Genomic DNA, 12,005 nt, shown 5'->3' with positions numbered 1-12,005 from the left:
TTAAACGGTGACGATGATGTTGGAGTGGAAGAGTTCATAAAAGAAGTACATGCTATGCGAATGTGTTGTTCACAAAAGGATTTGTTATTGAAAGCCATAAAAATCGATAAAATAGTCGGTAAAGCCGCGCGCAGTATTCGACACATACCGATTGGAAATTATGAAGATTTATATAACACTTTGAGATCCAACGTAGTAGTTGATGTAACATCTGACGAATACGAAGAACAATTACGCGATTTGAAACAGGGACGCCACGAATCTGTTCAAAGTTTCAATATCCGATTCCGCTGCATATTGAATAGACTTACATATGCAATAATTAGTGAAAATCTACAACCAATTACAAGACGAATAATGATTGAAGCCACCATGAGGAAAGTAAGTCGAATTTATTTAAGAGGACTTCGACGCGACATAGGACGCATACTGTTAGCTGGCAAACTAGATTCCTTGTACACAACAGAAAAAAAAGCCGTAGACGTTGAAAGATACCTACAAGAAAAAGAAAAGGGATGGAGGACAGGTTCTCGACCAACAGCAAGTGATCGACCATTACCTACCACACGTAACAATAATCCAGTCAACAAACGCGTTTCACCGGTTTCTAAAACGGAACGTGAATCATCTGCTAAGCGACAAGTAAAATGTCCCAAATGTGGTGAATTGGGACATGTTGAGAAAAATGTGCGTTGACCACGAGACTAGTTTTGGCCGCGATTTAAACAAATATTTTAATACTTTGTAACTTCGCTGATTCATTGTAATATTGTGCTTTACCACTTTTGTGACTAAAAATATAAAATATATAAAAATATAAAAGGACAATCAGGTTAAGCTATTGGTCAGCTCTTCCTTTTTTTATCACGAATTTTACGTGACATTTTTTTTTATTTATTTGTTAAAATTACAATCAATTTTAACAAATAAATAAAAAAAAAATGCTTGGCGTCGCAGCTGTGAAAGACATCGAAGTCCGCCACACCCTTGAGCATCGCTATCTTTTCCTAGAACAAAGGATGACGTAACCCAGGCAATCGCTACGAGCGTTCGAACTTCGTATTTTCTTACCATACTATCAACAAAAAATAAAAGCTAGATTTCAATGAGTCATTGTATAATTATATGATATGTATTTTCTAAACAGAATTTATTCTACTGATATAGATAGATTTCTTAGACAGTTAAAGAAGAAAGTTGTTCGCAATCATGCACTTTTTTTTTATTTATTTATTTAAATTTTACAATTTGTTCAGTAGGACAATCATGCACTTGACAACATATTCAAAAATCATCGAGATCGGAAAAGACGTAACGGTTCTATAGTTTCACCCAATTAATATTTATTAATCATAAGCGAACTAGCTATCAATCTTGACAATTCTCAGTTAAATTTAAAAATAATTATTGCATTTTTAAAAATAGCGAACATTTATTCCTTACATAAGCGATCTAATGATCAATCTTGCGTTCTTTATTGTAAATTAAAATAAATAAATTATACACTTCATAACTTTACCGAAACAGTGTAAAGCATTTTTTAAGCATGAATATTTTTTTTTTATTTATTTGTTGAAAATACAATCAATTCTCGCGTTGAGAATTTTTCATCATCATTGACTAGCTCGATGATGGCCCAGCAATCGCGACCAGGCGCTCCGGAGCAAACTCGCAAGCATGAATATAACATAAATATTATATTACACTCTTATCAGGCTGCTTCAGGTTGCTACTTCTTTTACAACTTTATCATATTATTTAACAGTGGATTGAGAATTTCACGTGTAAAAGGGTAATTTTTGGATATAATTAAATTAAATTGGCAGTTCTTCGTAATTTGCTTATGAAATTACATTTATTATCCTTCTATGACGTGCAATTATAATACAATTTAACATTTTTAAAAGTATTGAAATATAAGGACCGCAAGAAATTCCCACTTCTGTAGAACCATCCATATCCGAATTTTTCTATTCATAAACATAACCTTGTTACAGTGAAATACACACAAATTCTGTTTTTAATGAAAATATATTGATCCGCAATAATTATGTAATATTCTCTGTATTATATTGTTTTTAAACCTTTGAGTCCTGATTAAATTTAGAAAATAATGTAAAAAATTTGGATAGGATACAAATATTCTTCAAGAATTATAAAAAGTAAAATATGCAAGATAAATTGTTACATATCTGTATTTCATTTATATAGTTATAATTTCTTTTTTTTTTTTTTTGGTTGAAGTTAATTGGAAATGGATATGATCACGCTTTAGATTGCAACTGTAATCTGCTCAACTGTTAAAACTCTATACAATTCAAATCACTAGTTAACAATATTGTATATATTTGTCGGAGATGAAAGGAAAACCGGAGCCTTCCCTTTGCAATTTTGAGGAAATCTTCTAATGCTTTAGCCTAGATTTTATCATAGCTGTAATTAAGCAATTGTCATTTGTAATTGTTTGATATTTGTGAAAGCGAAAGTGGGTTCGAGGTGACAACTGGTCGCCGAACGTAGCCACGGTCACGGGATAAACGTTTTGCCTGACGAAGGTGTGGATCGGTTGTATTGTTCTTCCTAGAAATCACATAGAATTCTACTTTGGAGATGTCGATATAATGGGACACACGTTGTATTAGGAATCAAACTTCAGACAGAAACTGCCTAGTAACGGCGTTTGGATCTTTCTCGATGCTTCCAAAGAGTATACAACAAACTTTTGACAGAAACTGCCTAGCAACGACGATTGGAACCTTCTCGATGCCTCCAGCGAGCATATAACAAACAAATGCAGTCGTACAGCGAAAAAGATTTTCATCAGATATTCATTCGTGTGATCGCCTTGAAAAGTGATACATCGAGCAGTTTACCGAGCGTCTCAGCAATCGTATTTTTTTTGTGTTTAAAATTATTCTACGCATAGTAAAGAGTTATCCCGTTGACCGTGGATTCGTTTGAACCTAGGAACATTGTTAATAGCGTTAATTAAATTCATTATTCGTAAAACCTATTAATCGTTAATCTCATTATTCGTTAAATTTATTATTCGTAAGACATATTATTCGTTCCTCTCATTGTTCGTTAAACTTATTATTCTTTAATCTAATTATTAGTTAAACTTATCGTTTGTTAATCTTATCATTCATTAAACTCAATATTCATAATATTTTGTAAAATCTTGTATATTCGCGTAAATATAATCTCTGTCTCGTAAAACGATGGCTAATTCAAACGAAGAATCGTTACGCGCCTTAAATTCTAATGTTAACCCGACGTATTAGTATTTAGCTCACGTTAAATAACCATCGTTTCCTGTTTAACTCATTCTAAATAAATAAAAGAATCCTACATAATATTTATTAAATATTTCATTCAACGTGTCAGCGAATGTATTGTTACATAAATTGTTCTCCATATTAATTCCTTAATTATCATCAGAGAATGTCTGACCGATTTTAATGAACTTGAAATATGTAGTTAAGGGCATTCTTCTGTATAACTTTCCCTTATACATGTTATCGCCGTTCGATCTCAGTTCCCCCTAGATATCCACAAGAATCTTAGAAGAAGAAAAAGAAAAGAAGTAGTTGGTTGGGTTAGTGTGGTATCCGGTTGCCTAATGGCCGGAAATATTTTTCGTTGAATCCATTAATATATGGAATGTTGCACTTTATTTTCTTCTTCAATTGGTTAAAATAATGTATACAAAATGTGCCCAAAATGCAAACTAATGATAACCGCGCACGATCTCAACTTTTAAATAATTTTCACATTTGCTACATTTTTCTATTCATTTTTCTATTTATTTGGCTAATAAATTATTTTCTGAAAAAATAATTTTCAAGTCGTTTTTGAAGTAGTTCATTGAAATTTAATTCTAACGAGTTATTTAAACGGTTAATTTTTTATACCTCGGGAAACACGTTCGAAATATGACATATTTCATCGTGTTATGAATTATTATATTATATTTCATCGTTATTTATTAATTGTACGAAACAGAAGTTTCATAATTAAACACAATGCACAAATGTAAGTATTTATAATATAAATATAAAACATATTTATGTAGAGACACGTAAAATAAACTGTATGTGCTGACGTACGGTTAAAATCCTCTTAAATTCATTTGCATTTATAAAAATTTATAAAAGCGCCATTTATAAAAGAGCTTCCTGCAGCAGTTATGTATAGATTGGTATAGATATAAATGTATAAACTATGCATTTACAAAGTTGTCTGTAAACAAAGTGTGATAATATTTTTTTTTTTAAAGATGTTTATTAAACCCAAGATACAATTTTAAATACATTTTGGTATTCACAATAAACGGTGAATTTTTGTAATGATGTTTTAGGCAAAGGTACCGATACGCAACGGTACGACGTAGCCATGCTATAATATGTGTCGGCGCTTTACATTTTTCGTGTTTAATATAATATTTGATATTATATGTGAGCCAATAATATTTAATATAATATTTAATATAATATGTGAGCCAATAGAATTTCTTGAGTTTGTCCTTGAGTTGCTTTGTTTTGTCTATGATGTGATTTTTCCAAGTTAGCCTCCTGTCCAGGGTCATGCCCAGGTATTTTTTTTTATTTACTTGTTGAAATTACAATCAATTCCCGCGTTGAGAATTTTCAGTAATTTTTCTGGCGTGGCGCAGTGACATGGCTGTTTATTTAGGGGGTTTCGGTGTTTGTTGACTCTTTTGCTATATCTGTCGCTATATTTTGCTATTTCCTCGATGATTTTTTAATCGCGTCCGATATCGAGGAACAACACCGCGAACACTTGCGGATTTTGTTCAATCGCCTCGACGAATACGGGGTCGTTATAAACCTCGAAAAATGCGAATTCGGCGTGCGCGAAATTCAATTTCTTGGCTATACCGTTACCGCGGAGGGGACAAAACCTCTGGCTGAACGCGTTGATGCGATAATCAAAGCACCTGGTACTGTTAAGGAACTGCGAAGATACTTCGGTATGATCAACTTTTATCGATGTTTCATACCGGGGGTAGCGCAAATTCTACAACCGCTCAAGGACTTGTTAAAAGGCACAACAAAGTGCAATGCGACTATCGAGTGGTCCGATCAAACTGAAAAGAACTTCCGCGAGTCGAAGTATTTTCTTGCTCTTCCAACCCATTGCCGTTGCGGTCATTTGTTGCAAATTCGATTGTTTGCATCTGACCTAAATCTTGAGGTTAAAATCTTCTGTTACAAATTATTAATTAGACCTATTTATAACTTATGCTAATCCCATACGTTATAAAATCTCTGCCAGTGCGATGGAAAACGCAAGGCTAGGCATCTTGAAAATAAGTGCATTAGAAGAAGCAGCAATTATTTTAGAACGGCCATCTCTTACTACAAGAATTATAATAGCAGCAAAAATATATTATTAAGAGCTTCATAATAGATTTAATAATAATGATTGAATTAAGGGAATTATTTACCTTTACCCCTTGTATTTAGAGAGGGCTATGAAAAATGTACATTTCCTTCAAGAGGCTAATTAGAATACTTCCTATGATGTACATTACCACATTAAGAATCAAATACTTTCCAATGAGCTAGAAGCTCGGCGGGGCAGTTGGCTACGGTCGTTAAGGTCGAGAATTGAAGGTGACGCGTAGCGAGTTCGAATCCTCGGTATGGAAGGCCCCCAAAAAAAGGGACGGAAAAACCAAAATTTCTCTTAGAATATACAAACAGGCAAGCGGCCAGCCCCTCCCTTGCGTGTGTTCTGGGTGTACTTTCTGGGAGTACTTGGTTTTTAAACGTGCTTGGTGTTAAGCACACAGGGGCCCGACGATAAAAACTCGCGCTGCTACACTGTCCCGTTCGTGGAGGTTTTAGCCGGTAAGAATCCGGCACTACCTTCTGCCCGTCCCCACAGGGTGGTAAGGTGTCTATGAAGATTTCCTCCACGTAAAAAAAAAAAAAAAAAAATTTTTTTGTAGTACGGAAGGAGACATGCTTAACACTCCCGTAGACAAGGATGGAACACATATATAAATGGTTAGGTGAGATTATTTTCATAAAAAATGAATTTTTGATCAATATCCAAACGTGTTATATTGTATATCAATTGTATAAATAACAAGAAAGGATTAATATATCCTTTTAAACTTTGCATGCTGCACAAAAATACAGAACACATTTATTCGCAATATATTCTAATAAAGTTTCATTCGTTTGAAAAGACACAAAAGAGTTTGTCGACATTTCTTAAACATGATCGAAATTGATTGCAATATACTTGCGTCTACAGTTTGCTACTGGAACAGACGATTGTCAGAGATGTACTTAGATACGTTTAAGGCGGATCGTATTGTTTTGCCTTGGAGTGACAACGTTGTTTTGCTTCGCTAGGTCTAAAGGTAAACAAATTCCGAACAAAACATTATCGTCGTTCTTTCTAATCGTCATCCGGTGTTACATCTGAAATTTTTATAATACCATCGTTCGATACGAATAGACGAACGTCCTTTCTAGGACGATCATTATAACGAATCATTATAACAGGTCATACAGTGCAATAGCAAGCGTAGAGTTGAACGGTAACATTGAAGGTGCGACGATTACAACTGGCATACACTATCTTTGTACTTGTATTTAAAGTGATTTTAATATACACTGACTGTTACAATTTTATCACTCCTCTCTTTAATAAACCAACCAACACGTAGAATGCACCGCATCAGCTCGTAATTTTTGGAATAAGATACGAGATGTTCCACATAATCCATATATTCCTTGTCTTTGTTTTCAAACTGAACAGTATCTAGAAGTTATCTGCAAATCCGGATATATTCCATCTAAAGCATTTATTTTCTGAGATTCCTTAGATTTATAGATTAGCATAAGAAATATTTACCGATCATGCGTATTACTGTACGACAAATGTTTGATACATACTTTTAACAATTATTGTGCCGATTTAAAATATTCATAACCAAGGTTATATATGTCGGAGATGAAAGAACACCGGAGCCTTTCGAATTTTGGATAATTCCGTAACATTGTAACCTAGAGTCTACTATAGCTGTAATTAAACAATTGTAGTTATTCAATCCGATTGTAATTGTTTGAGAGTTGTGATAATGAGCTTGGGCTCGAGGCGACAGCCAGTCGCCGAACGTAGCCGCGGTCACGGGATGAACGCTTTGTCTAACAAAGGCATGGAATAATTCTATAGCTCTTCTTAAAAAGGAAATAGTTGTAACACTCGACAGTAAACATTCCAACTGTCTCTGTCCCGTAGCTCGCCACACGCAGACCCTATTCTTCGAGTAAGATGATTGCCAGATGTCGATGCGTCTCCGCATCATGTTCAGCTAGCCCGAGGGCCCGTTATAAATCTAAACAGAAATAAACTAAACATAGCACCCAGCCTCGAGCTTACCTCCGACCATACGCCCATAATAATTACATACAGAAACAAACCAATACTTTACAGCAGCACAGAGAAGCTATGCAATGAAACCATCAAATGGCAAAGAAATAATAGAGAGCAAAGAAATAATAGAGAGCAAAATCAGCTGCAACATCCCACTGAAAACACCCGAACACATCGATCAAGCAGTAACAACGCTCACAGAAACTATCCAAGAAGTGGTGTTGGTTTCTTATTTTTCCAATCTCTTTTACTTAACAATATACTTTCAATAATCTATAATTGAAGCATCGAAAAACATTAATGTTTTAGTATTACACTATTACCATACATTATATCATTCTTATTTTTACACACATTTATATTTTTCTAAATATTCGTTTTCTGTACATCAAAAGCTGTTGAGATTTATCTCGGAATAGAGAGTAAAAATGCGTGGATGAATGTAATAAGATAACAAGATAACAACAATAACAGAGATAAAAAAAGGGCAGAAAATAGCGTGCAATTAAAAATTTTGGCGGGTTTAAAGAAAAAAATGTGTCTTATAAAAAGAAAAAATAAACATTAAGGTGCTATAACAATTATTTAAATAAACTGTTTGATGAACTTTTTTAGTTCATCGAGAAGGAGAATATATAATAATTTTAATCCTTTTTTGGTTTTTCGTTTCAGTCAAGAATTACGAGGTGGATCTTTCACGCCGATTGAAAACTGCAGCTCCTGAAATAGGATTAGAAATCTGTTATAATTTTTCTTTTTACTTAAAAAAAGATTTGTTTGTGTTCGTTAAATATATATAAAATCATATCTCAAAGTTCAACAAATTCGTTTCTTTCTTACCCTTCTAAAAAAAATCACAAAAAGACGCTGTTTTAGAACATTCTAATTCAGGGCATTCCCTTAATACATCTGCAGAATCTACGAAAGAAGCAAAAATATTTAGTTAATTCCGACAGATTTCAAAATATATTAATTCATAGGAAACCATGAAAAATTTTGCATTTGATATTTGATATTTATAGTGTACGTTTTGAAAAATAAATAATCTACATACATGTTATGTTTTCTAGAATTAAGCATTAGATTCAACCAGAATCAAACATACGATAAACATTTATTATTCAAGTTATACCACACCAGAATAATTTACTTATAATTCTCAAAGAGAATTGATTGTAAAATTCTTCCAAATAAAAAAAAAAGAAAAATGTTATCTTTTCGATACATATTCATACAATCTAACATGACATGATGACAAATTTTAAACAAAATTTTCTATTTCGTCGTGTATACTATTATCTTCATTGTATATAATTTTCACAAATAGCTTGATATGATAACTTCATTGCAATAAACAGAAATGATAGAAATAAAAAATAAATGAAAATAAAAAATATAGATGAAAAATAGAATTTAAATTATTACTATTTAAAATACAGCTGAAATAATTTTTCTGCAGAGATGGCAATGTTTTCCTACCTGTATCGAAGTGTAAGAAATTATGCAAATATGATATTTCAATCTTTGACACTAACAGTGAAATGTATTTTATAACTAGAAATGAAGACAGAAACTATAAGTAGTATTATTGTCATTATAAGCATCGTAATTGATATTATATGTATACGTGTGTATACTTACATACGTATATATGTATATGTCGGAGGTGAAAGGAAAGCCGAAGCCTTTCCTTGGAAATTTTGGGAACATCCTCTAGTACTTTAGCCTAGATTTTATTATAGCTGTAATTGTTTAAAATTTGTGATAGCGAGATTGGGTTCGAGGTGACAATTGGTCGCCGAACGTAGCCGCGGTCACGAGATAAACGTTTTGCCTAAGGGAGGTCTGGAGTGGTTGTATGGGTTTTCCGAGAAGTGTGATTGTGGCGGCATGCGGCCTCTAGAGCGGACCTAGCCACGTGTGAGGTTACCTGGAAGGTGCCGAGACAATGGGACATACATTGTATCAATAACCAAACTCCAGGCAGAAACTGCCTAGAAACGGCGTTCGGAACTTTTCGATGCTTCTAACGAGTGCGTATCGAATTGCAGACGAGGCTGGCATTCGTGCGATTGCCTTGGAGAGCGACACATCGAGCATTTTCGTCAATCGTATTTTGCGCCTAAGATTATTTTTTACGCTTAGTAAAGAGTTATCTCGTTGGCCGTGGATTCGTTTGAACCCAACAAAAACATTGTTAATAGTGTACATTAAATTCATTATTCGTAAATCATATTATTCATTAACTTCATTGTTCATCAAATTTATTATTCATTAGACTTAATTATTTGTTAAGCTTAGTGATAGTCTTGTATATACGTGTACATATAATCTCGGCTTTGTGAAACGATGGCTAGTCCACGCGAAGAGTTGTCACGCGCCCAAAATTCCGATCTTAACCCGACATATATATATATAAAGAATATATAAAGAATAAGTTGATTAAAATTTTGAACACAAATAGAAATTTAATGTTAATTATTCTCATTTTTAACCTTTAACGCTCCGACTTTTAATTGTGAATATCGACCGACAACTCCAACTTATTCTCATTATACTTCGACTTGCAAGGTTTTAACACTTTACCGACCGATAGCCGAATAATCGCTTTTTTGTCGTCGACACTTACCGACTGATAGACTATTAATCGGCTATTACTATAATTAAAAGCTTTTACTTATAATTCTCCATGAGAATTGGTTGTAAAATTCTTCCAACTAAAAAAAAAGAAGAGAAAACGTTTTTAAGTACCAGATTTTAAAAAAGGTACCGCACCGCACCGCACATAGGTGGTGCTTGAGAGGCACACTTGGAGCGTTAAATGTTAAGAGGAGATATAAATTTGTAAATTTATCAAATTTAAAAATATTATTCAGAAATACTTGAAAAACTTTGACATTTTTTAGGAAAAAACATGTTTTGCAACAACAAAAAGTTATCAATGTACAATGGAAGCTTCCCACACTAGAAAGGAAAAGAGGAACAAAAGTAGATTTGGAGAATTCACGTACGAAAATAAGACTAATTAACGTGAAAACCAATATTAAGTGGTTAGAAGATTCGTAAACGTCAAATAGATGTATAACATTACAAAACATCAGTGATGAGAATTTATAAAATCATTCTACTTTTATATCAAAAACAATACATTAAATGTAATGTAAATTAAATAAGACAAGGAAACGTTAAAACTACATATAAGAACCAAAAAACATATAACGAAACAATTGGAAGAACAAATGAAATTACAAGAGCTCGATTCAGACGCATACAGGATAGTAAGAAATATTCCAAAAAATAAAAATGTAAATTATTATACCTACTAAGCAAAGATATTAAAAGGTTTCAGGTGACAATAAAAGAATTACACCCAAAACTTTTTTCTTATTTGGTAGACTTTTTACAATCAATTCTCATTGAGAATTATAAGTAATTTAAACACCCAAAACTTGACATAAAATATATCAAAACAGATCTATTGGAAAGGAGACACACGCTACACAACGTAATTTACTTAAGCGAAAGTGTCGCTTTAACATCATTGTCAATGTTTCTCTCTGAACGTGAATAAGACGGTATGTGATATGTTCATAAAAGTATAAACGCCAAGAGCTAATAATAATATTCCACAGTGTGTGAACGACATGGACGCACGAAAAATTATTGTAATAAATTACCGACTCGTGTCAAATGTTCAGGTATGTGTCTCTCGATTAATTGCTCATATGTAAAAAAATAAAAAAGGTAATCTGTGCAAATTGCAGAAACAATCATCCGGCAAGCTACAAATGTTGGATTGTAAGGAAGGAGCTGCAAAAAGATTATTTCTTCCAATTATCACCAGCCATTTATTATCCATTTATATTATTATTCGGTTTATAGCCAAATGGTTAACAATGTTTAAACATACAAGAACCAAATATCGACTGCATTAACGAGTAACAAATTTTAAGCAGAAATGATAAAAGAAAGCAATAATCAAAAATTTAAAGAAACAACGGAAAAGACCTGAATACGATATAATAACAGCAAAAATATTAAAAGAAATTCCGGACAAAGGAGTAAGATTTTTATTTTCAGGCTAGGGAATTTTCCACAGATATGGAAACGTGCACAGATAGTGTTAGAAAAAGCAAATAAGAATGTAATACCACCATCCGCTTATAACCAGTAACTTTCCTTCCAATTATATCTATATTGTATTCTGGCTTTTCTTTGAATCTGTTAATCGTATGTTGTGTCGTGTCTTACCTTGTTATGTAGTATTTAACCAGGATCATTTTTTCCACCATCGTTTAAGAACGGATGGCTTTAAGCCGAACGTAAATGTCGAATCATACGAGTATCAGAGACACCACCAGCAGCGTCAGGCTTTTAACCTTTCTTATAATTTCCCACACAGGAATTTTACAAAAACTCTTCCAACCATTCCATAACCAGCTATCGACGAGACAAGCCAACTTTCTTTTTCCAGAAATTCTCTGCAAGCCATGGATAGGATAGAAACAAGAAGAATCGTGTATTATTGGATTGGCAACTAAGTGATTGCGGATTTTGCCATTAAGTGGTAATGACAAGATCCGCAATCA

The 12,005-nt window shown here is 33.2% G+C and overlaps 1 protein-coding gene and 1 pseudogene across 1 annotated transcript in view; one reads left to right on the top strand and one right to left on the bottom strand.

Annotated features, from left to right (window-relative positions):
* Positions 1 to 12,005, bottom strand: part of LOC126875441 (uncharacterized) — a 299,435-nt gene that overhangs the window by 124,551 nt on the left and 162,879 nt on the right. The gene's annotated exons all lie outside the window — the stretch shown is intronic.
* On the top strand, positions 5,972 to 6,071 carry LOC126875586 (U6atac minor spliceosomal RNA; annotated as a pseudogene).

The sequence above is a fragment of the Bombus huntii genome, chromosome 18 (assembly GCF_024542735.1).
Source record: "Bombus huntii isolate Logan2020A chromosome 18, iyBomHunt1.1, whole genome shotgun sequence".
Classification (NCBI taxonomy): Eukaryota; Metazoa; Arthropoda; class Insecta; order Hymenoptera; family Apidae; genus Bombus; species Bombus huntii.
The sequence above is the reverse complement of the archived record's forward strand: the minus strand, read 5'-3'. Positions and strand labels throughout refer to the sequence as shown.